This window comes from Pseudophryne corroboree, unplaced genomic scaffold, assembly GCF_028390025.1.
Source record: "Pseudophryne corroboree isolate aPseCor3 unplaced genomic scaffold, aPseCor3.hap2 scaffold_1082, whole genome shotgun sequence".
Taxonomy (NCBI): Eukaryota; Metazoa; Chordata; class Amphibia; order Anura; family Myobatrachidae; genus Pseudophryne; species Pseudophryne corroboree.
Window position 1 is genome coordinate 156352 of NW_026967708.1, and position 26425 is coordinate 182776.

Here is a 26425-nt window from a genome sequence, read left to right on the forward strand (position 1 = left end):
AGGCTCGGTTGTTCCCGCCTGACTCGTAAAACCTGAACAAGGGAAAATGTCATCATCCCGCTGTCGGATTCTCGCGAGATTCGGATTTCATATAAAGAGCTGCGCGTTGCCGCCATTTTTACTCGTGCATTGAAGAGGGAGCGGAGAGGACGTGGCTATGTTCTCTCAGTGGAAATCTCAATATCAGTGCTCAGTATCAGTGGTTACTTATTGCTGCTCAGTAATACTAGTAGTGTGTCTCTCCTGCTCAGTGTCAGTTCTCAGTAGTATCCTCATCAGTGCTCAGTATCACTGCTCATTGTCTTGTGCTGCATTGTGGTGCTCAGCATACTACAGTACATTACTAATAGTCCAGTGCTGCATCTTGCTGCTCAGTGTCAGTTCTAGTATCCTCATCAGTGCTCACTATCACTGCTCATTACATTGTGGTGTTCTGTATACTACAGTAACATAGTAATATAGTAACATATAGTAATATAGTTTTTGAGGTTGAAAAGAGGCAAATTGCCCATCGTGTTCAACCTGTTTTAAGTTGTGATGATTCTACATACTTGCTGAATAATGTTTTATGACTAGTTAACTACTACAACTCATGTTACCCCCGGATTAACCATGTTGATATTTTAAGTATTATAACCTTGGATAGCTTTTTCATTCAGAAATGTATCCATTCCTTTTTTAAATCCAATTACAGAGTCCGCCATTACCACCTTCCCTGGCAGGGAATTCCACATCCTGATTGCCCTAACAGTGAAGATCATAGTATCTCACCTGGCAGGTAAGTAGGAGTTGGGCTAGAGCTGTGGAGGATTGCTGCTTGGGCACCCCCTGTCAAGTGAAGGAGATCCAACTGAGGCAGCACAAGGGAACTCTCGAAAGAAGAACAAGGCTAGAGGAAGATCTGAGACAAAGAAATCTGACTTTTACCAGAGCTGACCAGAGGAAAGCACAAACACAGTCCCCCACTACCACAAATAATGCAGTCGAGTTTCCCACATTTGGGGAAATCACAGGGGTCAGCATACCCAGAATGCAATGAATGAACCTCACCCTGGGAGAACAATCTTCATGACCAAGGTATCTCCTATGCAAAATAAGTATGATTTGGGATAGGGCTGGGGAGGGCCGCTGCTCAGGCACATCTCTGTCAAGTAAAGGAGATTCAACTGAGGCAGCACAAGGGAACTCTCATCTGGGGACAACAACTGCAGGGAGAACACATATTTTCAGATGAACATGGGAGGGCAGAAGGCTGCCTAAAACTGAAGCACCCCCAAACAACGAACCAAATGCAACTACTAGTGCAAGCATTCCTGGGGGAAGGCCTGCAGCAGATGGATTTGCATATGGTGATGTCATCCAAGCAGTGGGTCAAAGTTGGCTTCAACCCTCGTCTGCATATGAAAAGAAAAAAGGGGTGTGCAGGGCATGGCGGCCTTTTGCGGCGCTTGGATGACCCCTAGTTCGCATTAAACACCTCCACCCTCCTTCGGTGTGGGGCTCATGTTGGCTATGCCCCAGCCCCTGAAGCATTCAAGCTGATTTCTTGCAGCAGCTGGGCACTGTAACAGCTCCAGAGCTGCTCTGTAAAGCAAGTAAAAGGGTGTGGGCCCTGCAGCACTACCTGTAGTTTGTATTGTGCGTTGGAAGGCACAAAGTAAGCAGACGGGAGAAGTCAGGATAGTGCACAAGGGTATAGAAGGGAGGGGCTCAAGAAAAAAGAAGTGGAAACAGACAGCAAACTAGGCTGGAGAGAGACCTGAGACAAAGAGATCTGAATTATATGAGAGCCGACCAGGGGAAACACAAATTATGCAGTCAAGTTTCCCACATTTGGGGAAATCGCAGGGGCAGCACACCCAGAGTGCAATGGGTGAGCCTTGCCCTGGGAGAAGCATCTTCATGATCATAGTATCTCACCTGGCAGGTAAGTAGGAGTTGGGCTAGAGCTGGGGAGGGTCGCTGCTCGGGCACCCCCCTGTCAAGTGAAGGAGATCCAACTGAGGCAGCACAAGGGAACTCTCGAGAGAAGAACAAGGCTAGAGGAAGATCTGAGACAAAGAAATCTGACTTTTACCAGAGCTGACCAGAGGAAAGCACAAACACAGTCCCCCACTACCACAAATAATGCAGTTGAGTTTCCCACATTTGGGGAAATCACAGGGGTCAGCATACCCAGAATGCAATGAATTAACCTAACCCTGGGAGAACAATCTTCATGACCATGGTATCTCCTATGCAAAATAAGTATGATTTGGGATAGGGCTGGGGAGGGCCGCTGCTCAGGCACATCTCTGTCAAGTAAAGGAGATTCAACTGAGGCAGCACAAGGGAACTCTCATCTGGGGACAACAACTGCAGGGAGAACACATATTTTCAGATGAACATGGGAGGGCAGAAGGCTGCCTAATACTGAAGCACCCCCAAACAACAAACCAAATGCAACAACTAGTGCAAGCATTCCTGTTTGTTTCTGAAGCCAACTTTGACCCACTGCTTGGATGACATCACCATATGCAAATCCATCTGCTGCAGGCCTTCCCCCAGGAATGCTTGCACTCTTTATATGAAATCCGAATCTCGCGAGAATCCGACAGCGGGATGATGACATTTTCCCTTGTTCAGGTTTTCCGAGTCAGGCGGGAACAACCGAGCCTGCCTCGGAGGAGGAGTTCGTGGGGTTCGTGGGGAATTCGGTTCTCGGAGAACCGAACCCGCTCCTCTCTACCTTATACCCATCAATTTTTTTTATTTTCAATCTAAGCCCCTGCAGTTTTCTGTAAGCATCTGCTTTGCTATGATGATCAACAAGTCACAAGGGCAAACACTCAGGGCTTGAGGTGTAGATCTTAGGACCAGCTGCTACAAGCATGGCAGAGGTGTCACTATCACTGGTGACACCCAGAGAGGTGGCGAGGGAGATTGTAATGCAGTGCGCGCAGATAAGCAGCGCAATGGTAAAAAGGAGGCATGGTTTCATAGGTAGGGGCGTGGCCTGGTGGCCTGAATCTACATTTTGTTGCTCCGGGTGTCCCGGGGGTTGGGGGCTGCACCGGGGACTAGTGTGTGAGCGGTGCTGGCTCCTGCACAGTGACATGGCATGGCCACTAGAGATGTGCACAGGAAATTTTTCGGGTTTTGTGTTTTGGTTTTGGGTTCGGTTCCGCGGCCGTGTTTTGGGTTCGAACGCGTTTTGGCTAAACCTCACCGAATTTTTTTTGTCGGATTCGGGTGTGTTTTGGATTCGGGTGTTTTTTTCAAAAAACCCTAAAAAACAGCTTAAATCATAGAATTTGGGAGTCATTTTGATCCCAAAGTATTATTAACCTCAATAACCATAATTTCCACTAATTTTCAGTCTATTCTTAACACCTCACACCTCACAATATTATTTTTAGTCCTAAAATTTGCACCGAGGTCGCTGGATGACTAAGCTCAGTGACCCAAGTGGCCGACACAAACACCTGGCCCATCTAGGAGTGGCACTGCAGTGTCACGCATGATGGCCCTTCCAAAAAACACTCCCCAAACAGCACATGACGCAAAGAAAAAAAGAGGCGCAATGAGGTAGCTGTGTGACTAAGCTCAGCGACCCAAGTGGCCGACACAAACACCTGGCCCATCTAGGAGTGGCACTGCAGTGTCACGCAGGATGGCCCTTCCAAAAAACACTCCCCAAACAGCACATGACGCAAAGAAAAAAAGAGGCGCAATGAGGTAGCTGTGTGACTAAGCTCAGCGACCCAAGTGGCCGACACAAACACCTGGCCCATCTAGGAGTGGCACTGCAGTGTCACGCAGGATGGCCCTTCCAGAAACACTCCCCAAACAGCACATGACGCAAAGAAAAAAAGAGGCGCAATGAGGTAGCTGTGTGACTAAGCTCAGCGACCCAAGTGGCCGACACAAACACCTGGCCCATCTAGGAGTGGCACTCCAGTGTCACGCAGGATGGCCCTTCCAAAAAACACTCCCCAAACAGCACATGACGCAAAGAAAAAAAGTGGCGCAATGAGGTAGCTGTGTGACTAAGCTCAGCGACCCAAGTGGACGACACAAACACCTGGCCCATCTAGGAGTGTCACTGCAGTGTCACGCAGGATGGCCCTTCCAAAAAACACTCCCCAAACAGCACATGACGCAAAGAAAAAAAGAGGCGCAATGAGGTAGCTGTGTGACTAAGCTCAGCGACCCAAGTGGCCGACACAAACACCTGGCCCATCTAGGAGTGGCACTGCAGTGTCACGCAGGATGGCCCTTCCAAAAAACACGCCCCAAACAGCACATGACGCAAAGAAAAATAAAGGAAAAAAGAGGTGCAAGGTGGAATTGCCTTGGGCCCTCCCACCCACCCTTATGTTGTATAAACAGGACATGCACACTTTAACCAACCCATCATTTCAGTGACAGGGTCTGCCACACGACTGTGACTGAAATGACGGGTTGGTTTGGACCCCCACCAAAAAAGAAGCAATAAATCTCTCCTTGCACAAACTGGCTCTATAGAGGCAAGATGTCCACCTCATCATCATCCTCCGATTCATCACCGTGTACATCCCCCTCCTCACAGATTATCAATTCGTCCCCACTGGAATCCACCATCTCAGCTCCCTGTATACTTTGTGGAGGCAATTGCTGCTGGTCAATGTCTCCACGGAGCAATTGATTATAATTCATTTTAATGAACATCATCTTCTCCACATTTTCTGGAAGTAACCTCGTACGCCGATTGCTGACAAGGTGAGCGGCGGCACTAAACACTCTTTCGGAGTACACACTTGTGGGAGGGCAACTTAGGTAGAATAAAGCCAGTTTGTGCAAGGGCCTCCAAATTGCCTCTTTTTCCTGCCAGTATACGTACGGACTGTCTGACGTGCCTACTTGGATGCGGTCACTCATATAATCCTCCACCATTCTTTCAATGGTGAGAGAATCATATGCAGTGACAGTAGACGACATGTCCGTAATCGTTGGCAGGTCCTTCAGTCCGGACCAGATGTCAGCATCAGCAGTCGCTCCAGACTGCCCTGCATCACCGCCAGCGGGTGGGCTCGGAATTCTGAGCCTTTTCCTCGCACCCCCAATTGCGGGAGACTGTGAAGGAGGAGCTGTTGACCGATCAAGTTCCGCTTGACTTGATAATTTTCTCACCAGCAGGTCTTTGAACCCCTGCAGACTTGTGTCTGCCGGAAAGAGAGATACAACGTAGGTTTTAAATCTAGGATCGAGCACGGTGGCCAAAATGTAGTGCTCTGATTTCAACAGATTGACCACCCGTGAATCCTGGTTAAGCGAATGAAGGGCTCCATCCACAAGTCCCACATGCCTAGCGGAATCGCTCTGTCTTAGCTCCTCCTTCAATGTCTCCAGCTTCTTCTGCAAAAGCCTGATGATGGGAATGACCTGACTCAGGCTGGCAGTGTCTGAACTGACTTCACGTGTGGCAAGTTCAAAAGGTTGCAGAACCTTGCACAACGTTGAAATCATTCTCCACTGCGCTTGAGACAGGTGCATTCCACCTCCTATATCGTGGTCAGATGTATAGGCTTGAATGGCCTTTTGCTGCTCCTCCATCCTCTGAAGCATATAGAGGGTTGAATTCCACCTCGTTTCCACTTCTTGCTTCAGATGATGGCAGGGCAGGTTCAGGCGTTTTTGGTGTTGCTCCAGTCTTCTGTACGTGGTGCCTGTACGCCGAAAGTGTCCCGCAATTCTTGTGGCCACCGACAGCATCTCTTGCACGCCCCTGTCGTTTTTTAAATAATTCTGCACCACCAAATTCAAGGTATGTGCAAAACATGGGACGTGCTGGAATTTGCCCAGATATAATGCACGCACAATATTGCTGGCGTTGTCCGATGCCACAAATCCACAGGAGAGTCCAATTGGGGTAAGCCATTCTGTGATGATCTTCCTCAGTTGCCGTAAGAGGTTTTCATCTGTGTGCGTATTCTGGAAAGCGGTGATACAAAGCGTAGCCTGCCTAGGAAAGAGTTGGCGTTTGCGAGATGCTGCTACTGGTGCCGCCGCTGCTGTTCTTGCGGCGGGAGTCAATACATCTACCCAGTGGGCTGTCACAGTCATATAGTCCTGAGTCTGCCCTGCTCCACTTGTCCACATGTCCGTGGTTAAGTGGACATTGGGTACAACTGCATTTTTTAGGACACTGGTGAGTCTTTTTCTGAGGTCTGTGTACATTTTCGGTATCGCCTGCCTAGAGAAATGGAACCTAGATAGTATTTGGTACCGGGGACACAGTACCTCAATCAAGTCTATAGTTGGCTCTGAAGTAATGATGGATACCGGAACCACGTTTCTCACTGCCCAGGATGCCAAGGCCTCAGTTATCCGCTTTGCAGCAGGATGACTGCTGTGATATTTCATCTTCCTCGCAAAGGACTGTTGGACAGTCAATTGCTTGGTGGAAGTAGTAAAAGTGGTCTTACGACTTCCCCTCTGGGATGACCATCGACTCCCAGCAGCAACAACAGCAGCGCCAGCAGCAGTAGGCGTTACACTCAAGGATGCATCGGAGGAATCCCAGGCAGGAGAGAACTCGTCAGAATTGCCAGTGACATGGCCTGCAGGACTATTGGCATTCCTGGGGAAGGAGGAAATTGACACTGAGGGAGTTGGTGGGGTGGTTTGCGTGAGCTTGGTTACAAGAGGAAGGGATTTACTGGTCAGTGGACTGCTTCCGCTGTCGCCCAAAGTTTTTGAACTTGTCACTGACTTATGATGAATGCGCTGCAGGTGACGTATAAGGGAGGATGTTCCGAGGTGGTTAACGTCCTTACCCCTACTTATTACAGCTTGACAAAGGCAACACACGGCTTGACACCTGTTGTCCGCATTTCTGTTGAAATACTTCCACACCGAAGAGCTGATTTTTTTGGTATTTTCACCAGGCATGTCAATGGCCATATTCCTCCCACGGACAACAGGTGTCTCGCCGGGTGCCTGACTTAAACAAACCACCTCACCATCAGAATCCTCCTTGTCAATTTCCTCCCCAGTGCCAGCAACACCCATATTCTCCTCATCCTGGTGTACTTCAACACTGACATCTTCAATCTGACTATCAGGAACTGGACTGCGGGTGCTCCTTCCAGCACTTGCAGGGGGCGTGCAAATGGTGGAAGGTGCATGCTCTTCACGTCCAGTGTTGGGAAGGTCAGGCATCGCAACCGACACAATTGGACTCTCCTTGTGGATTTGTGATTTTGAAGAACGCACAGTTCTTTGCTGTGCTTTTGCCAGCTTAAGTCTTTTCATTTTTCTAGCGAGAGGCTGAGTGCTTCCATCCTCATGTGAAGCTGAACCACTAGCCATGAAGATAGGCCAGGGCCTCAGCCGTTCCTTGCCACTCCGTGTGGTAAATGGCATATTGGCAAGTTTACGCTTCTCCTCCGACGATTTTTATTTAGATTTTTGAGTCATTTTTTTACTGATCTTTTGTGTTTTGGATTTTACATGCTCTGTACTATGACATTGGGCATCGGCCTTGGCAGACGACGTTGATGGAATTTCATCGTCTCGGCCATGACTAGTGGCAGCAGCTTCAGCACGAGGTGGAAGTGGATCTTGATCTTTCCCTATTTTTGGAACCTCAACATTTTTGTTCTCCATATTTTAATAGGCACAACTAAAAGGCACCTCAGGTAAACAATGGAGATGGATGGATACTAGTATACTTATGGATGACGAGTGACTGACGACACAGAGGTAGCTACAGCCGTGGACTACCGTACTGCGTCTGCTAGTATAGAGATGATAATTAATGATATAAAAAATATATATATATAACTACTGTAGGTATATATAATATAATGACGGACCTGGTGGACACTGTCAGCAGACTGCTAAACTACTAGTATGAAGAAGATAGAAAAAAACTTCCACCACAGGTAGGTAGGTATACAATTATGGACGAGCACTGACGACACAGAGATAGCCACAGCCGTGGCCTACCGTACTGCGTCTGCTAGTATAGAGATGATAATTAATGATATAAAAAAAAATATATATAACTACTGTAGGTATATATAATATAATGACGGACCTGGTGGACACTGTCAGCAGACTGCTAAACTACTAGTATGAAGAAGATAGAAAAAAAAAACCACCACAGTTAGGTATACAATTATGGACGAGTGACGACACAGAGGTAGGTACAGCCGTGGACTACCGTACTGCGTCTGCTAGTATAGATAATATACTAAATATATTACTACTGTAGGTATATAATATAATGACGGACCTGGTGGACACTGTCAGCAGACTCCTAAACTACTAGTATGAAGAAGATAGAAAAAAAAACCCCACCACAGGTAGGTATACAATTATGGACGAGCACTGACGACACAGAGGTAGGTACAGCCGTGGACTACCGTACTGCATCTGCTAGTATAGATAATATAATAAATATATTACTACTGTAGGTATATAATATAATGACGGACCTGGTGGACACTGTCAGCAGACTGCTAAACTACTAGTATGAAGAAGATAAAAAAAAAAACCCACCACAGGTAGGTAGGTATACAATTATGGACGAGCACTGACGACACAGAGATAGCCACAGCCGTGGACTACCGTACTGCGTCTGCTAATATAGAGATGATAAAGATGAAAAAAAAAATATAACACTACTGCAGGTAAATATTTATATAATATATGTATGACGGACCTGCTGGACACTGTCAGCAGAATGCATTTATAGAATAAAAAAAAAACACCACAGGAGTGTTTAACTTTTTCAGGCAGACAATATACTGGTGGTCACACTGGCAGCAAAAGTGTGCACTGTACTCCTGCTATAACTGCTCCCCAGTCTCCCCCACAATTAAGCTGTGTGAGCAGTGAGCACTCAGCACAGTCAGATATACATAGATGATATATCATGCAGCACACTGAGGCTGAGCACAGATATGGTATGTGTATCGTTTTTTTTCAGGCAGAGAACGGATTATAAATAATAAAACTGGTGGTCACTATCAGCAAAACTCTGCACTACTGAGTACTCCTGACAAGTTCAACTGCTCCCCAAATTAGTAGTAAATCAAATGTCACTCGTCTCTATCTTCTAATCTAAACGGAGAGGACGCCAGCCACGTCCTCTCCCTATCAATCTCAATGCACGTGTGAAAATGGCGGCGACGCGCGGCTCCTTATATAGAATCCAAGTCTCGTGAGAATCCGACAGCGGGATGATGACGTTCGGGCGCGCTCGGGTTAACCGAGCAAGGCGAGAGGATCCGAGTCTGCTCGGACCCGAGCAAAAAAGGGTGAAGTTCGGGCGGGTTCGGATTCCGAGGAACCGAACCCGCTCATCTCTTATGGCCACCCAGCATGACGCCTCCCTTCTTGACCATGCTGTAATTGCAGTCGCACTGCAGTTCAGCGTGATCATAAAAAATGGTGTAGCCTCCTTCTGGTGCAGACTGTATGTGCGCGCAGGAAGCCGCCACCATTTTTGTGATCACAGCGGCTGAATGTGATGTCATACAGCTGCTGTGACCACGCCCCCTGTGTCTCCTCCATTGCAGACCCCATTTTGAAGCCTTGCCCCCGCACCGCTCCATCCCTGACTTGGAAATGGAGTGTTGCTGACCCCCCTCTCCCCCCCTGCCCCGATTGACAGGCAGAGGCGATCGCATTCTCTGCGGGGTGCCGCAGAAAATGCAGGCACATGCGTATGCTCTTAGCAATTTTTGCAGTTGGATCACTTATTGTGATTGCAATCCAACCTGAATCAGGCCCTATTACCTATCACAATGCGCTGCGGGCAGTACAAAATTGGTTTAATATAGGAGAAAAACCCCCAGACCTGTGCTCCTTAACTGTACCTGGTGGCTAGTGGAGCGGCTGCCCAGTAATCAGTGTCCACGCCAGTGCGCACACGGTCCACCCCCTACGGCCACGCTCCCCTTCATCAGCGGCCTCGTGATCCGGAAGGGCGGTGTGTGTGTGACTGACCTTAGGAAGAAACCGGAGCCTCCGCTGCAGTGACCCAGCAACCAGGGCACGGGAGTATACAGCGCCGCTGGGAGTGATGAAGCTGCAGTAAAGATGTCTATTAGACCTAGCCTGCTGCAGCCCTTGTAGATTCTCATAAAACAAGTTCTTCTTTTCTTGTCAAAATGAATAGCTAAGAATTGGCTTCCTGAGGCAGGCCCCTGTTAAGTGGCCTGCTACTGAAGGCACCAACTACAAACTGAGCTCCCTGTTCATGGAAGCGGGGTTATAGAGGAGGATGCGCTGAGCATCTTGGGAACAGTCAAAAGCTTTGAGTCGGTTGGTGCCTCAGATCAAGATCCTACTCTACACCCCAATGTGAATCCTTGTGGAGTCCTGTGTACCCCACAGAAGAAATTAATGTGTCACACCCATTGGCAGCAACCTTAGAATAGCTGCTGATGGGCACAATTGAGAAAGGAAGGGGGGGGGGGGACATTTGAATCCAGCACATAGATGCAATTCAAATATGTAATTTGTACCTTCCTATTTTAAAATATAATGGATGAACTTCACCCTGTGAGAACAATCTTCATGATCAAGAGATCTCATATGCAAAATAAGTATGAGTTGGGATAGGGCTGGGGAGGGTGGCTGCTCGGGCAGCCCCTCCCCCATCAAGTTAAGGAGATTCAACTGAGGAAGCACAAGGGAACTCTCGTCTGGGGACAACAACTGCAGGGAGACCACATCTTTTCAGATGAACATGGGAGGGCGGAAGGCTGCCTAATACTGAAGCACCATCAAATATCAAACCATATGCAACAACTAGTACAAGCATTCCTGGGGGAAGGTCTGCAGCAGACGGATTTGCATACGGTGATGTCATCCAAGCAGTGGGCCAAAGTTGGCTGGAACCCTCATCTGCATATGAAAAGAGAAAAGGGGCATGCAGGGCATGGCGGCCTTTTGCGGTGCTTGGATGACCCCTAGTTCGCATTAAACACCCCCACCCTCCTTTGGTGTGGGGCTCATGTTGGCTATGCCCCAGCCCCTGAAGCATTCAAGCTGATTTCTTGCAGCAGCTGGGCACTGTAACAGCTCCAGAGCTGCTCTGTAAGGCAACTAAAAGGGTGTGGGCCCTGCAGCACTACCTGTAGTTCGCATTGTGCGTTGGAAGGCACAAAGTAAGCAGACGGGAGAAGTCAGGATAGTGCGCAAGGGCATAGAAGGGAGTGGCTCCAGAAAAGAGAAGTGGAAACAGACAGCAAACTAGGCTGGAGAGAGACCTGAGACAAAGAGATCTGAATTATACGAGAGCCGACCAGGGGAAACACAAATTATGCAATCAAGTTTCCCACATTTGGGGAAATCACAGGAGCAGCACACCCAGAGTGCAATGGGTGAGCCTTGCCCTGGGAGAAGCACCTTCATGATCATAGTATCTCACCTGGCAGGTAAGTAGGAGTTGGGCTAGAGCTGGGGAGGGTCACTGCTCGGGCACCCCCCTGTCAAGTGAAGGAGATCCAACTGAGGCAGCACAAGGGAACTCTCGAAAGAAGAACAAGGCTAGAGGAATATATGAGACAAAGAAATCTGACTTTTACCAGAGCTGACCAGAGGAAAACACAAACACAGTCCCCCACTACCACAAAAAATGCAGGCGAGTTTCCCACATTTGGGGAAATCACAGGGGTCAGCATACCCAGAATGCAATGAATGAACCTCACCCTGGGTGAACAATCTTCATGACCATGGTGTCTCCTATGCAAAATAAGTATGATTTGGGATAGGGCTGGGAGGGCCGCTGCTCAGGCACATCTCTGTCAAGTAAAGGAGATTCAACTGAGGCAGCACAAGGGAACTCTCATCTGGGGACAACAACTGCAGGGAGAACACATATTTTCAGATGAACATGGGAGGGCAGAAGGCTGCCTAATACTGAAGCACCCCCAAACAACAAACCAAGGCCCTCATTCCGAGTTGTTCGCTCGGTATTTTTCATCGCATCGCAGTGAGAATTCTCTTAGTGCGCATGCGTAATGTTCGCACTGCGCATGCGTCAAGTAACTTTACTAAGAAGAAAGTAATTTTACTCACGGCTTTTTCGTCGCTCCGGAGAACGCATTGTGATTGACAGGAAATGGGTGTTACTGGGCGGATGTACGGCGTTTTAGGGGCGTGTGGCTGGAAACGCTACCGTTTCCGGAAAAAACGCAGGCGTGTCTGGAGAAACGGTGGGAGTGCTTGGGCGAACGCTGGGTGTGTTTATGACGTCAGCCGGGACCGAAAAGCACTGAATTGATCGCACAGGCAGAGTAAGTCTGGAGTTACTCAGAAACTGCTAACTCGGTTTTGATCGCAATATTGCGAATACATCGGTCGCACATTTAAGATGTTTAGATTCACTCCCAGTAGGCGGCGGCTTAGCGTGTGTAACTCTGCTATAATCGCCTTGCGAGCGAACAACTCGGAATGAGGGCCCAAATGCAACAACTAGTGCAAGCATTAGTGCATGCAGCAGATGGATTTGCATATGGTGATGTCATCCAAGCAGTGGGTCAAAGTTGGCTTCAACCCTCATCTGCATATGAAAAGAGAAAAGGGGCGTGCAGGGCATGGCGGCCTTTTGCGGTGCTTGGATTACCCCTAGTTCGCATTAAACACCCCCACCCACCTTTGGAACCATGACCACTTTTTTCCATGTGAGATATTTCAAATCCACAGTTTTAAGTGGCTCAAACCAATGTGATTTCAGGAAACTCAACACCACGTTGAGATCCCAAGGTGCCAAAGGAGGCACAAAAGGGGCTGAATATGTAGCACTCCCTTTACAAATGTCTGAACTTCAGGCAGTGAAGCCAGTTCTTTCTGGAAGAAAATCGACAGAGCCGAAATCTGGACCTTAATGGAACCCAATTTTTAGGCCCATAGTCACTCCCGACTGTAGGAAGTGCAGAAAACGACCCAGCTGAAATTCCTCTGTAGGGACCTTCCTGGTCCCTACAGAGGAACCAGGAAGGTTCCATGCCCCATCCCCTGAAGGTTCCATGCCCCATCCCCTGAAGCATTCAAGCTGATTTCTTGCAGCAGCTGGGCACTGTAACAGCTCCAGAGCTGCTCTTTAAGGCAAGTAAAAGATTGTGTGGGCCCTGCAGCACTACCTGTAGTTTGCATTGTGCATTGGAAGGCACAAAGTAAGCAGACGGGAGGAGAAGTCAGGATAGTGCACAAGGGTATAGAAGGGAGGGGCTCAAGATAAAAGAAGTGGAAACAGACAGCAAACTAGGCTGGAGAAAGACCTGAGACAAAGAGATCTGAATTATACGAGAGCCGACCAGAGGAAACACAAATTATGCAGTCAAGTGTCCCACATTTGGGGAAATCGTAGGAGCAGCACACCCAGAGTGCAATGGGTGAGCCTTGCCCTGGGAGAAGCACCTTCCTGATCATAGTATCTCACCTGGCAGGTAAGTAGGAGTTGGGCTAGAGCTGGGGAGGGTTGCTGCTCGGGCACCCCCCTGTCAAGTGAAGGAGATCCACCTGAGGCAGCACAAGGGAACTCTCGAAAGAAGAACAAGGCTAGAGGAAAATCTGAGACAAAGAAATCTGAGTTTTAACAGAGCTGACCAGAGGAAAGCACAAACACAGTCCCCCACTACCACAAATAATGCAGTCGAGTTTCCCACATTTGGGTAAATCACAGGGGTCAGCATACCCAAAATGCAATGAATGAACCTCACCCTGGGAGAACAATCTTCATGACCATGGTATCTCCTATGCAAAATAAGTATGATTTGGGATAGGGCTGGGGAGGGCCGCTGCTCATGCACATCTCTGTCAAGTAAAGGAGATTCAACTGAGGCAGCACAAGGGAACTCTCATCTGGGGACAACAACTGCAGGGAGAACACATATTTTCAGATGAACATGGGAGGGCAGAAGGCTGCCTAATACTGAAGCACCCCCAAACAACAAACCAAATGCAACAACTAGTGCAAGCATTCCTGGGGGAAGTTCTACAGAAGACGGATTTGCATACGGTGATGTCATCCAAGCAGTGGGCCAAAGTTGGCTGGAACCCTCATCTGCATATGAAAAGAGAAAAGGGGTATGCAGGGCATGGCGGCCTTTTGCGGCGCTTGGATGACCCTTAGTTCGCATTAAACACCCCCACCCTCCTTCGGTGTGGGGCTCATGTTGGCCATGCCCCATCCCCTGAAGCATTCAAGCTGATTTCTTGCAGCAGCTTGGCACTGTATCAGCTCCTGAGCTGCTCTGTAAGGCAAGTAAAAGGGTGTGGGCCCTGCAGCACTACCTGTAGTTTGCATTGTGCATTGGAAGGCACAAAGTAAGCAGACAGGAGGAGAAGTCAGGATAGTGCACAAGGGTATAAAAGCGAGTTTCCCACATTTGGGAAAATCACAGGGGTCAGCATACCCAGAATGCAATGAATGAACCTCACCCTGGGAGAACAATCTTCATGACCATGGTATCTCCTATGCAAAATAAGTATGATTTGGGATAGGGCTGGGGAGGGCCGCTGCTCAGGCACATCTCTGTCAAGTAAAGGAGATTCAACTGAGGCAGCACAAGGGAACTCTCATCTGGGGACAACAACTGCAGGGAGAACACATATTTTCAGATAAAAATCTTGGTCATGCTCTGGTTTCTCTTCAGAACGAACAAATCTTTCGCCTTTTATTAAAGATTTCCGTGGAGAGGAGCAAAACCGAGTTTTATCTCAATTTTTGCATGCCCCATCTTTTTGGGGTTTCTTTTATCGGTTTAAAGATAGAATGAGTGTGCTTTAATGTTAGCTCATTTGCATAGAAATGACAGTAAATGTTTGTTTCTTTTCAAACAGAACTTTCTTGACCATGCTACTTGCTTGAAAGATCTGGGAGCACATGGAATACAGTACAAACCATGCTTATAGCAAGGAGAAGCCAGGTGAGAAATCTGCTTACTTTCAAGTTGGGCGCTCACTTTGATCTGAATGAGGACTGCTGGCACAGCATTTAGGCGACAGGTGGAATCTTGGTCATGCTCTGGTTTCTCTTCAGAACGAACAAATCTTTCGCCTTTTATTAAAGATTTCTGTGGAGAGGAGCAAAACTGAGTTTTATCTCAATTTTTGCATGCCCCATATTATTGGGGTTTCTTTTATCAGTTTCTTGTTAGCTTTAATGTAAGTTTATTTGCATAACAATGACTATAAATGTCTGTTTCTTTTCAAGCAGAACTTTCTTGACCATTCTAATTGCTTGAAAGATCTGGGAGCACATGGAAAAGAGTACAAACCATGCTTATAGCAAGGGGAAGCCTGGTGAGAAATCTGCTTTCTTTCTTTCAAATTGGGTGCTCACTTTGCGCTGAATGAGGACTGCTGGCATGGCACTCAGGCGACAGGTGGAATCTTAGTCATACTCTGGTTTCTCTTCAAAACGAACAGATCTTTCGCCTTTTACTAAAGATTTCCGTGGAGAGGAGCAAAACTGAGTTTTATCTCAATTTTTGCATGCTCCGTCTTATTGGGGTTTCTTTTATCGGTTTAAAGATAGAACGAGTGTGCTTTAATGTAAGCTCATTTGCATAGAAATGACAGTAAATGTTTGTTTCTTTTCAAACAGAACTTTCTTGACTATACTAAATGCTTGAAAGATCTGGGAGCACATGGAAAAGAGTACAAACCATGTTTATAGCAAGGGGAAGCCTGGTGAGAAATCTGCTTTCTTTCTTTCAAATTGGGTGCTCACTTTGAGCTGAATGAGGACTGCTGGCATGGCACTCAGGCGACAGGTGGAATCTTGGTCATGTTCTGGTTTCTCTTCAGAACGAACAAATCTTTCGCCTTTTACTAAAGATTTCCGTGGAGAGGAGCAAAACTGAGTTTTATCTCAATTTTTGCATGCCCCATCTTATTGGGATTTTATTTTATCGGTTTAAAGATAGAACGAGTGTGCTTTAATGTAAGCTCATTTGCATAGAAATGACAGTAAATGTTTGTTTCTTTTCAAACAGAACTTTCTTGACCACACTAATTGCTTGAAAGATCTGGGAGCACATGGAAAAGAGTACAAACCATGTTTATAGCAAGGGGAAGCCTGGTGAGAAATCTGCTTTCTTTCTTTCAAATTGGGTGCTCACTTTGAGCTGAATGAGGATTGCTGGCATGGCACTCAGGCGACAGGTGGAATCTTGGTCATGCTCTGGTTTCTCTTCAAAACGAACAGATCTTTCGCCTTTTACTAAAGATTTCCGTGGAGAGGAGCAAAACTGAGTTTTATCTCAATTTTTGCATGCTCCGTCTTATTGGGGTTTCTTTTATCGGTTTAAAGATAGAACGAGTGTGCTTTAATGTAAGCTCATTTGCATAGAAATGACAGTAAATGTTTGTTTCTTTTCAAACAGAACTTTCTTGACTATACTAATTGCTTGAAAGATCTGGGAGCACATGGAAAAGAGTACAAACCATGTTTATAGCAAGGGGAAGCCTGGTGAGAAATCTGCTTTCTTTCTTTCAAATTGGGTGCTCACTTTGAGCTGAATGAGGACTGCTGGCATGGCACTCAGGCGACAGGTGGAATCTTGGTCATGTTCTGGTTTCTCTTCAGAACGAACAAATCTTTCGCCTTTTACTAAAGATTTCCGTGGAGAGGAGCAAAACTGAGTTTTATCTCAATTTTTGCATGCCCCATCTTATTGGGGTTTTATTTTATCGGTTTAAAGATAGAACGAGTGTGCTTTAATGTAAGCTCATTTGCATAGAAATGACAGTAAATGTTTGTTTCTTTTCAAACAGAACTTTCTTGACCACACTAATTGCTTGAAAGATCTGGGAGCTCATGGAAAAGAGTACAAACCATGTTTATAGCAAGGGGAAGCCTGGTGAGAAATCTGCTTTCTTTCATTCAAATTGGGTGCTCACTTTCAGCTGAATGAGAACTGCTGGCATGGCACTCAGGCGACAGGTGGAATCTTGGTCATGCTCTGGTTTCTCTTCAGAACTAACAAATATTTCGCCTTTTATTAAAGATTTCCGTGGAGAGGAGCAAAACTGAGTTTTATCTCAATTTTTGCATGCCCCATATTATTGGGGTTTCTTTTATCAGTTTAAAGACAGAACGAGTGTGCTTTCTTGTTAGCTTTAATGTAAGTTTATTTGCATAACAATGACAGTAAATGTTGTTTCTTTTCAAACAGAACTTTCTTGACCATGCTACTTGCTTAAAGGTCTGGGAGCACATGGAAAACAGTACAAACCATGCAGTATCACAAGAGCCTTTATTTGATCTTTCATGAAGATAGAGCAGAATTGAGGACACGTCAACAATTTCTGCCGAAGGTGGTTCATCTTTCCACATGGTGCCTTTGGCCACTGACACCTTCGTTGAGTCAAAGTCTCTGGCTGTGGTCAGAACTTTGAAAATGTATGTCACCAGAACGGTTCAGATTAGGAAAACAGAGGCTCTGTTTGTCCTGTATGCTCCCAACAGGATTTGGTGTCCTGCTTCCATGCAGACCATTATGCGCTGGATCTGTGGTAAGATTCAGCATGCTCGTTCCACGGCAGGATTGCCGTTACTGAAGTAGGTGAAGACCCATTCTACTAGAAAGGTGGGTTCATCCTTGGCAGCTGGTCGGGGAGTCTCGGCATTGCAACTTTGCCGAGCAGCTATTTAGTAAACACTTTTGCTAAGTTTTACAAGTTTGATACCTTGGCTGATGATAACCTTAAGTTGGGTCATTCGGTGCTGCAGAGTCGTACGCACTCTCCCACCCGTTCAAGAGCTTTGGTATAACCCCATGGTTCTTAATGTGACCCCAGCATCCTCTAGGTCGTATGAGAAAATAGGATTTTAATACCTACCGGTAAATCCTTTTCTCTTAGTCTGTAGAGGATGCTGGGCACCCGTCCCAGTCCATACTGTGTCTGCAGTTATTACTTGTGGTTATACACATGTTGTGTTATGGTTCTGGTCAGCTTTTTGCTGCAATTGTTCATGCCGTTGGCTTGTGTTCTGTTGAATGCCACGTTCTGCGGCATGTTTAAGGTGTGAGCTGGTAAGATGCTCACCTTAGTTTAACAATAAATCCTTTCCTCGAAATGTCCGTCTCCCTGGGCACAGTTCCTATAACTGGAGTCTGGAGGAGGGGCATAGAGGGAGGAGCCAGTTCACACCCTTTGAAAGTCTTAAAGTGCCCATGTCTCTTGCGGATCCCGTCTATACCCCATGGTTCTTAATGTGACCCCAGCATCCTCTACGGACTAAGAGAAAAGAATGCCCTTGCGCACTATCCTGACTTCTCCTCCCGTCTGCTTACTTTGTGCCTTCCAACGCACAATGCGAACTACAGGTGGTGCTGCAGGGCCCACACCCTTTTACTTGCCTTACAGAACAGCTCTGGAGCTGTTACAGTGCCCAGCTGCTGCAAGAAATCAGCTTGAATGCTTCAGGGGATGGGGCATGGCCAACATGAGCCCCACACCAAAGGAGGGTGGGGGTGTTTAATGTGAACTAGGGGTCATCCAAGCACTGCAAAAGGCCGCCATGCCCTGCATGCCCCTTTTCTCTTTTCATATGCAGATGAGGGTTCCAGTCAACTTTGGCCCACTGCTTGGATAACATCACCGTATGCAAATCCGTCTGCTGCAGACCTTCCCCCAGGAATGCTTGTACTAGTTGTTGCATATGGTGCTTCAGTATTAGGCAGCCTTCCGCCCTCCCATGTTCATCTGAAAAGATGTGGTCTCCCTGCAGTTGTTGTCCCCAGACGAGAGTTCCCTTGTGCTTCCTCAGTTGAATCTCCTTAACTTGACGGGGGAGGTGCTGCCCGAGCAGCCCTCCCCAGCCCTATCCCAACTCATATTTATTTTGCATATGAGATCTCTTGATCATGAAGATTGTTCTCACAGGGTGAGGTTCATCCATTATATTTTAAAATAGGAAGGTACGAATTACATATTTGAATTGCATCTATGTGCTGGATTCAAATGTCCCCCCCCCCCCCCCCTTCCTTTCTCAATTGTGCCCGTCAGCAGCTATTCTAAGGTTGCTGCCAATGGGTGTGACACATTAATTTCTTCTGTGGGGTACACTGGACTCCACAAGGATTCACATTGGGGTGTAGAGTAGGATCTTGATCTGAGGCACCAACCGGCTCAAAGCTTTTGACTGTTCCCAAGAAGCTCAGTGCATTCTCCTCTATAACCCCGCTTCCATGAACAGGGAGCTCAGTTTGTAGTTGGTGCCTTCAGTAGCAGGCCAATTAACAGGGGCCTGCCTCAGGCAGCCTATTCTTAGCTATTAATTTTGACAAGAAAAGAAGAACTTGTTTTATGAGAATCTACAAGGGCTGCAGCAGGCTAGGTCTAATAGACATCTTTACTGCAGCTTCATCACTCCCAGCGGCGCTGTATACTCCCGTGCCCTGGTTGCTGGGTCACTGCAGCGGAGGCTCCGGTTTCATCCTAAGGTCAGTCACACACACACCACCCTTCCGGATCACGAGGCCGCTGCTGAAGGGGAGCGAGGCCGTAGGGGGTGGGCCGTGTGCGCACTGCGGTGGACACTGATTACTGGGCAGCCGCTCCACTAGCCACCAGGTACAGTTAAGGAGCACAGGTCTGGGGGTTTTTCTTCTATATTAACCCAATTTTGTACTGCCCGCAGCGCATTGTGATAGGTAATAGGGCCTGATTCAGGTTGGATTGCAATCACAATAAGCGATCCAACTGCAAAAATTGCTAAGAGCATACGCATGTGCCTGCATTTTCTGCGGCACCCCGCAGAGAATGTGATCGCCTCTGCCTGTCAATCGGGGCGGGGAAGGGGGGAGAGGTGGGTCAGCAACACTCCATTTCCAAGTCAGGGATGGAGCGGTGCGGGGGCAAGGCTTCAAAATGGGGTCTGCAACGGAGGAGACACAGGGGGCGTGGTCACAGCGACTGTATGACATCACATTCAGCCGCTGTGATCACAAAAATGGTGGCGGCTTCCTGCGCGCACATACAGTCTGCACCAGCAGGAGCCTACACCATTTTTTATGATCACGCTGAACTGCAGTGCGACTGCAATTACAGCATGGTCAAGAAGGGAGGCGTCATGCTGGGTGGCCATGCCCTGTCACTTTGCAGGAGCCAGCACCGCTCACACACTAGTCCCCGGGTGCAGCCCCCAACCCCCGGGACACCCGGAGCAACAAAATGTAGATTCAGGCCACCAGGCCACGCCCCTACCTATGAAACCATGCCTCCTTTTTACCATTGCACTGCTTATCTGCGCGCACTGCATTACAATCTCCCTCGCCACCTCTCTGGGTGTCACCAGTGATAGTGACACCTCTGCCATGCTTGTAGCAGCTGGTCCTAAGATCTACGCCTCAAACCCTGAGTGTTTGCCCTTGTGACTTGTTGATCATCATAGCGAAGCAGATGCTTACAGAAAACTGCAGGGGCTTAGATTGAAAATAAAAAAATTGATAGGGTATAAGGTAGAGAGGAGCGGGTTCGGTTCTCCGAGAACCGAATTCCCCACGAACTCCACGTGGTTTACACTGGTCCGAGGCAGGCTCGGTTGTTCCCGCCTGACTCGGAAAACCTGAACAAGGGAAAATGTCATCATCCCGCTGTCGGATTCTCGCGAGATTCGGATTCCATATAAAGAGCTGCGCGTTGCTGCCATTTTTACTCGTGCATTGAAGAGAGAGCGGAGAGGACGTGGCTATGTTCTCTCAGTGGAAATCTCAATATCAGTGCTCAGTATCAGTGGTTACTTATTGCTGCTCAGTAATACTAGTAGTGTGTCTCTCCTGCTCAGTGTCAGTTCTCAGTAGTATCCTCATCAGTGCTCAGTATCACTGTTCATTGTCTTGTGCTGCATTGTGTTGCTCAGCATAATACAGTACATTACTAATAGTCCAGTGCTGCATCTTGCTGCTCAGTGTCAGTTCTAGTATCCTCATCAGTGCTCACTATCACTGCTCATTGCATTGTGGTGTTCTGTATACTACAATAACATAGTAATATAGTAACATAGTTTTTGAGGTTGAATAGAGGCAAATTGCCCATCGTGTTCAACCTGTTTTAAGTTGTGATGATTCTACATACTTGCTGAATAATGTTTTATGACTAGTTAGCTACTATAACTCATGTTACCCCCGGATTAACCATGTTGATATTTTAAGTATTATAACCTTGGATAGCTTTTTCATTCAGAAATGTATCCATTCCTTTTTTAAATCCAATTACAGAGTCCGCCATTACCACCTTCCCTGGCAGGGAATTCCACATCCTGATTGCCCTAACAGTGAAGAAACCTTTCCTCCATTGCGTTCTGAACTTTCCTCCAGTCGCAGCGAGTGACCACGTGTTCTTTTAATAAATAATTCCTCTGATAACTCTTTGTTATGTATCTTTACATATTTGAAGATATTAATAATATCTCCTCTTAGGCACCTCTTTTCTAGTGTATAAATATTCAGCCTAGTAAGTCTTTCCTTATAGTCCAGTACTTTAAGGCCTTTAATCAATTTAGTCTTCAGGATCTCTGACACTTCCATGAGCAGCAGAGTAGTGCAATGGAAGCATGCTGGGCCCATAACCCAGAGGTCGATTGATCGAAACTATCCTCTGCTATGTGCATTTTTTTTTTTATAATTAAAGTAATCAAAAACTGGGATTGATATTTTGGCACTTTTATTTTTACTTAAAGTACAATAACTTTTATCATTTTAATTTGTTTTAATAGTATATTGACAGCATTGTTTTCTTTAAAAAATCCACTTAATTTTCTTTACCCTATTACTGAAATGGTAATTGACAAAAACAAACTACATTGTCACCAGAAGAGCAATGCAAAATGTACAAGTGATATATGAAAATCATCTTCCATCTTGAATTTCAATGATGCATTGGGACAACAATTTGTGAGAAACATCTTCACCCATAAAGAAAGATTTTCTTAATTCCTTACCTGTGTGCTGATTAGATATCACCTTGTTTTCACATTAAACAGACTTCCCCATGAGGAAGCAGCAAGGATGCAGTGACGTTTCCTGGTGTCAACCTGTATTATTTCAGTAGACATTGAAATGAGGATGCATCTTTGATGCCTTTCCAATGAAGCAAGTTTAATTCAGTAATAGGTGAAAAACCATTCCTACAAAGGTGTTAATCAGAGACTTGGCTTTGTGGACACTTTTCAGAGAGCAAATTTGTTAGCATAAACATAAAATCAGAAAATGAAGAGCTGTTTAATCACTCAATTGGACTTTTCTGCCAGCATAATTTTTTTTCTCTGCAACTCACTGCTAAATTGTGCTTCCTAGCTGTTTTTTTATAAAATCACTTAATCAAATCTAACTCTGATTACATCAGAGAAGGCCAGGTACCCTACACCATAAGGGGGGTTTTTGAAATTTTGACTTGTCTACTTAAAGATCACCAAAATCTGATTACAAGGTCAATTACATCCCTGGGTGGGATTGAACCACCAACCTTTTGGTTAATAGCCAAACATGCTAACCGATTGCGCCACAGAGACACCTTGCGAAAGTCAATACTGACAAAGGCTAATAAGCATTCATCTAGAACGTTTCCTAGAAAAACTTTAAAAAGTCAATAATCTGGAGAATTTTTGTAAGAAACACATTGGTACTTTCCCATGATGAGTGAGTGCTTCAGGATTTCTTGCACTTACATGGGCTATTAACCAAAAGGTTGGTGGTTCAATCCCACCCAGGGATGTAATTGACCTTGTCATCAGATTTTGGTGATCTTTAAGTAGACAAGTCAAAATTTCAAACCCCCTCTTATGGTGTAGGGTACCTGGCCTTCTCTGACGTAATCAGAGTTAGATTTAATTAAGTGATTTTATAAAAAACAGCTAGGAAGCACAATTTAGCAGTGGGTTGCAGAGAAAAAAATAACATTTTAAACCTACCGGTAATTTTTTTTTCTCGTAGTCCGTAGAGGATGATGGGGACTCCGTAAGGACCATGGGGGATAGACGGGCTCCGCAGCAGACATGGGCACTTTAAGAAAGACTTTAGATCTGGGTGTGCACTGGCTCCTCCCTCTATGCCCCTCCTCCATACCTCAGTTAGAGAAACTGTGCCCAGAGGAGACGGACAGTACGAGGAAAGGATTTTTGTTAATCCAAGGTCAAGATTCATACCAGCCACACCAATCACACCGTATAACTTGTGATATACTACCCAGTTAACAGTATGAAAACAACATAGCATCAGTCCAAGACCGATGAAAACTAACATATAACCCTTATGTAAGCAATAACTATATACAAGTCTTGCAGAAGTAGACCGCACTTGGGACGGGCACCCAGCATCCTCTACGGACTACGAGAAAAAGATTTACCGGTAGGTTTAAAATCTTATTTTCTCTTACGTCCTAGAGGATGCTGGGGACTCCGTAAGGACCATGGGGATTATACCAAAGCTCCCAAACGGGCAGGAGAGTGCGGATGACTTTGCAGCACCGATTGAGCAAACAGGAGGTCCTCCTCAGCCAGGGTATCAAACTTATAGAACTTTGCAAAGGTGTTTGAACCAACTTTGACCCACTGCTTGGATGACATCACCATATGCAAATCCATCTGCGGCAGGCCTTCCCCCAGGAATGCTTGCACTAGTTGTTGCATTTGGTTTGTTGTTTGGGGGTGCTTCAGTTTTAGGCAGCCTTCTGCCCTCCCATGTTCATCTGAAAATATGTGTTCTCCCTGCAGTTGTTGTCCCCAGATGAGAGTTCCCTTGTGCTGCCTCAGTTGAATCTCCTTTACTTGACAGAGATGTGCCTGAGCAGCGGCCCTCCCCAGCCCTATCCCAAATCATACTTATTTTGCATAGGAGATACCATGGTCATGAAGATTGTTCTCCCAGGGTTAGGTTAATTCATTGCATTCTGGGTATGCTGACCCCTGTGATTTCCCCAAATGTGGGAAACTCAACTGCATTATTTGTGGTAGTGGGGGACTGTGTTTGTGCTTTCCTCTGGTCAGCTCTGGTAAAAGTCAGATTTCTTTGTCTCAGATCTTCCTCTAGCCTTGTTCTTCTTTCGAGAGTTCCCTTGTGCTGCCTCAGTTGGATCTCCTTCACTTGACAGGGGGGTGCCCGAGCAGCGACCCTCCCCAGCTCTAGCCCAACTCCTACTTACCTGCCAGGTGAGATACTATGATCATGAAGATGCTTCTCCCAGGGCAAGGCTCACCCATTGCACTCTGGGTGTGCTGCCCCTGCGATTTCCCCAAATGTGGGAAACTTGACTGCATAATTTGTGTTTCCCCTGGTCGGCTCTCATATAATTCAGATCTCTTTGTCTCAGGTCTCTCTCCAGCCTAGTTTGCTGTCTGTTTCCACTTCTTTTTTCTTGAGCCCCTCCCTTCTATACCCTTGTGCACTATCCTGACTTCTCCCGTCTGCTTACTTTGTGCCTTCCAACGCACAATACAAACTACAGGTAGTGCTGCAGGGCCCACACCCTTTTACTTGCTTTACAGAGCAGCTCTGGAGCTGTTACAGTGCCCAGCTGCTGCAAGAAATCAGCTTGAATGCTTCAGGGGCTGGGGCATAGCCAACATGAGCCCCACACCGAAGGAGGGTGGAGGTGTTTAATGCGAACTAGGGGTCATCCAAGCGCCGCAAAAGGCCGCCATGCCCTGCACACCCCTTTATTCTTTTCATATGCAGACGAGGGTTGAAGCCAACTTTGACCCACTGCTTGGATGACATCACCATATTCAAATCCATCTGCTGCAGGCCTTCCCCCAGGAATGCTTGCACTAGTTGTTGCATTTGGTTTGTTGTTTGGGGGTGCTTCAGTATTAGGCAGCCTTCTGCCCTCCCATGTTCATCTGAAAATATGTGTTCTCCCTGCAGTTGTTGTCCCCAGATGAGAGTTCCCTTGTGCTGCCTCAGTTGAATCTCCTTTACTTGACAGAGATGTGCCTGAGCAGCGGCCCTCCCCAGCCCTATCCCAAATCATACTTATTTTGCATAGGAGATACCATGGTCATGAAGATTGTTCTCCCAGGGTTAGGTTCATTCATTGCATTCTGGGTATGCTGACCCCTGTGATTTCCCCAAATGTGGGAAACTCAACTGCATTATTTGTGGTAGTGGGGGACTGTGTTTGTGCTTTCCTCTGGTCAGCTCTGGTAAAAGTCAGATTTCTTTGTCTCAGATCTTCCTCTAGCCTTGTTCTTCTTTCGAGAGTTCCCTTGTGCTGCCTCAGTTGGATCTCCTTCACTTGACAGGGGGGTGCCCGAGCAGCGACCCTCCCCAGCTCTAGCCCAACTCCTACTTACCTGCCAGGTGAGATACTATGATCATGAAGATGCTTCTCCCAGGGCAAGGCTCACCCATTGCACTCTGGGTGTGCTGCCCCTGCGATTTCCCCAAATGTGGGAAACTTGACTGCATAATTTGTGTTTCCCCTGGTCGGCTCTCATATAATTCAGATCTCTTTGTCTCAGGTCTCTCTCCAGCCTAGTTTGCTGTCTGTTTCCACTTCTTTTTTCTTGAGCCCCTCCCTTCTATACCCTTGTGCACTATCCTGACTTCTCCCATCTGCTTACTTTGTGCCTTCCAACGCACAATGCAAACTACAGGTAGTGCTGCAGGGCCCACACCCTTTTACTTGCTTTACAGAGCAGCTCTGGAGCTGTTACAGTGCCCAGCTGCTGCAAGAAATCAGCTTGAATGCTTCAGGGGCTGGGGCATAGCCAACATGAGCCCCACACCGAAGGAGGGTGGAGGTGTTTAATGCAAACTAGGGGTCATCCAAGCGCCGCAAAAGGCCGCCATGCCCTGCACACCCCTTTTTTCTTTTCATATGCAGACGAGGGTTGAAGCCAACTTTGACCCACTGCTTGGATGACATCACCATATGCAAATCCATCTGCTGCAGGCCTTCCCCCAGGAATGCTTGCACTAGTAGTTGCATTTGGTTCGTTGTTTGGGGGTGCTTCAGTTTTAGGCAGCCTTCTGCCCTCCCATGTTCATCTGAAAATATGTGTTCTCCCTGCAGTTGTTGTCCCCAGATGAGAGTTCCCTTGTGCTGCCTCAGTTGAATCTCCTTTACTTGACAGAGATGTGCCTGAGCAGCGGCCCTCCCCAGCCCTATCCCAAATCATACTTATTTTGCATAGGAGATACCTTGGTCATGAAGATTGTTCTCCCAGGGTGAGGTTCATTCATTGCATTCTGGGTATGCTGACCCCTGTGATTTCCCCAAATGTGGGAAACTCGACTGCATTATTTGTGGTAGTGGGGGACTGTGTTTGTGCTTTCCTCTGGTCAGCTCTGGTAAAAGTCAGATTTCTTTGTCTCAGATCTTCCTCTAGCCTTGTTCTTCTTTCGAGAGTTCCCTTGTGCTGCCTCAGTTGGATCTCCTTCACTTGACAGGGGGTGCCCAAGCAGCAATCCTCCACAGCTCTAGCCTAACTCCT

At 46.9% G+C, this 26425-nt stretch overlaps 17 non-coding genes and 4 pseudogenes across 17 annotated transcripts; 12 read left to right on the forward strand and 9 right to left on the reverse strand.

Moving 5' to 3' along the window:
* Positions 1 to 937: 937 nt before the first annotated feature.
* Positions 938 to 1101, reverse strand: LOC134988622 (U1 spliceosomal RNA). Its single transcript, XR_010194031.1, has one exon. It is a non-coding gene; the product is annotated as a U1 spliceosomal RNA (small nuclear RNA).
* A 692-nt stretch (positions 1102 to 1793) lies between these two features.
* LOC134988566 (U1 spliceosomal RNA) lies at positions 1794 to 1935 on the reverse strand (annotated as a pseudogene).
* Positions 1936 to 2087: 152 nt separating this feature from the next.
* LOC134988581 (U1 spliceosomal RNA) lies at positions 2088 to 2251 on the reverse strand. The gene has a single exon (XR_010193996.1). It is a non-coding gene; the product is annotated as a U1 spliceosomal RNA (small nuclear RNA).
* A 9008-nt stretch (positions 2252 to 11259) lies between these two features.
* Positions 11260 to 11422, reverse strand: LOC134988577 (U1 spliceosomal RNA). Its single transcript, XR_010193992.1, has one exon. It is a non-coding gene; the product is annotated as a U1 spliceosomal RNA (small nuclear RNA).
* A 152-nt stretch (positions 11423 to 11574) lies between these two features.
* On the reverse strand, positions 11575 to 11738 carry LOC134988642 (U1 spliceosomal RNA). Its single transcript, XR_010194051.1, has one exon. It is a non-coding gene; the product is annotated as a U1 spliceosomal RNA (small nuclear RNA).
* A 1534-nt stretch (positions 11739 to 13272) lies between these two features.
* LOC134988662 (U1 spliceosomal RNA) lies at positions 13273 to 13435 on the reverse strand. The gene has a single exon (XR_010194069.1). It is a non-coding gene; the product is annotated as a U1 spliceosomal RNA (small nuclear RNA).
* Positions 13436 to 13587: 152 nt separating this feature from the next.
* LOC134988634 (U1 spliceosomal RNA) lies at positions 13588 to 13751 on the reverse strand. The gene has a single exon (XR_010194043.1). It is a non-coding gene; the product is annotated as a U1 spliceosomal RNA (small nuclear RNA).
* A 593-nt stretch (positions 13752 to 14344) lies between these two features.
* Positions 14345 to 14472, reverse strand: LOC134988597 (U1 spliceosomal RNA; annotated as a pseudogene).
* Positions 14473 to 14616: 144 nt separating this feature from the next.
* Positions 14617 to 14732, forward strand: LOC134988607 (U5 spliceosomal RNA). Its single transcript, XR_010194016.1, has one exon. It is a non-coding gene; the product is annotated as a U5 spliceosomal RNA (small nuclear RNA).
* A 270-nt stretch (positions 14733 to 15002) lies between these two features.
* LOC134988610 (U5 spliceosomal RNA) lies at positions 15003 to 15118 on the forward strand. Its single transcript, XR_010194020.1, has one exon. It is a non-coding gene; the product is annotated as a U5 spliceosomal RNA (small nuclear RNA).
* A 264-nt stretch (positions 15119 to 15382) lies between these two features.
* LOC134988603 (U5 spliceosomal RNA) lies at positions 15383 to 15498 on the forward strand. The gene has a single exon (XR_010194012.1). It is a non-coding gene; the product is annotated as a U5 spliceosomal RNA (small nuclear RNA).
* Positions 15499 to 15772: 274 nt separating this feature from the next.
* On the forward strand, positions 15773 to 15888 carry LOC134988604 (U5 spliceosomal RNA). Its single transcript, XR_010194013.1, has one exon. It is a non-coding gene; the product is annotated as a U5 spliceosomal RNA (small nuclear RNA).
* Positions 15889 to 16163: 275 nt separating this feature from the next.
* On the forward strand, positions 16164 to 16279 carry LOC134988608 (U5 spliceosomal RNA). The gene has a single exon (XR_010194018.1). It is a non-coding gene; the product is annotated as a U5 spliceosomal RNA (small nuclear RNA).
* A 274-nt stretch (positions 16280 to 16553) lies between these two features.
* LOC134988600 (U5 spliceosomal RNA) lies at positions 16554 to 16669 on the forward strand. Its single transcript, XR_010194010.1, has one exon. It is a non-coding gene; the product is annotated as a U5 spliceosomal RNA (small nuclear RNA).
* Positions 16670 to 16944: 275 nt separating this feature from the next.
* LOC134988614 (U5 spliceosomal RNA) lies at positions 16945 to 17060 on the forward strand. The gene has a single exon (XR_010194023.1). It is a non-coding gene; the product is annotated as a U5 spliceosomal RNA (small nuclear RNA).
* A 5370-nt stretch (positions 17061 to 22430) lies between these two features.
* On the reverse strand, positions 22431 to 22504 carry TRNAN-AUU (transfer RNA asparagine (anticodon AUU)). Its single transcript has one exon. It is a non-coding gene; the product is annotated as a tRNA-Asn (tRNA).
* A 1304-nt stretch (positions 22505 to 23808) lies between these two features.
* On the forward strand, positions 23809 to 23972 carry LOC134988593 (U1 spliceosomal RNA). The gene has a single exon (XR_010194005.1). It is a non-coding gene; the product is annotated as a U1 spliceosomal RNA (small nuclear RNA).
* Positions 23973 to 24124: 152 nt separating this feature from the next.
* LOC134988567 (U1 spliceosomal RNA) lies at positions 24125 to 24266 on the forward strand (annotated as a pseudogene).
* Positions 24267 to 24958: 692 nt separating this feature from the next.
* LOC134988569 (U1 spliceosomal RNA) lies at positions 24959 to 25122 on the forward strand. Its single transcript, XR_010193985.1, has one exon. It is a non-coding gene; the product is annotated as a U1 spliceosomal RNA (small nuclear RNA).
* A 152-nt stretch (positions 25123 to 25274) lies between these two features.
* LOC134988568 (U1 spliceosomal RNA) lies at positions 25275 to 25416 on the forward strand (annotated as a pseudogene).
* Positions 25417 to 26108: 692 nt separating this feature from the next.
* Positions 26109 to 26272, forward strand: LOC134988624 (U1 spliceosomal RNA). The gene has a single exon (XR_010194033.1). It is a non-coding gene; the product is annotated as a U1 spliceosomal RNA (small nuclear RNA).
* Positions 26273 to 26425: the final 153 nt, after the last annotated feature.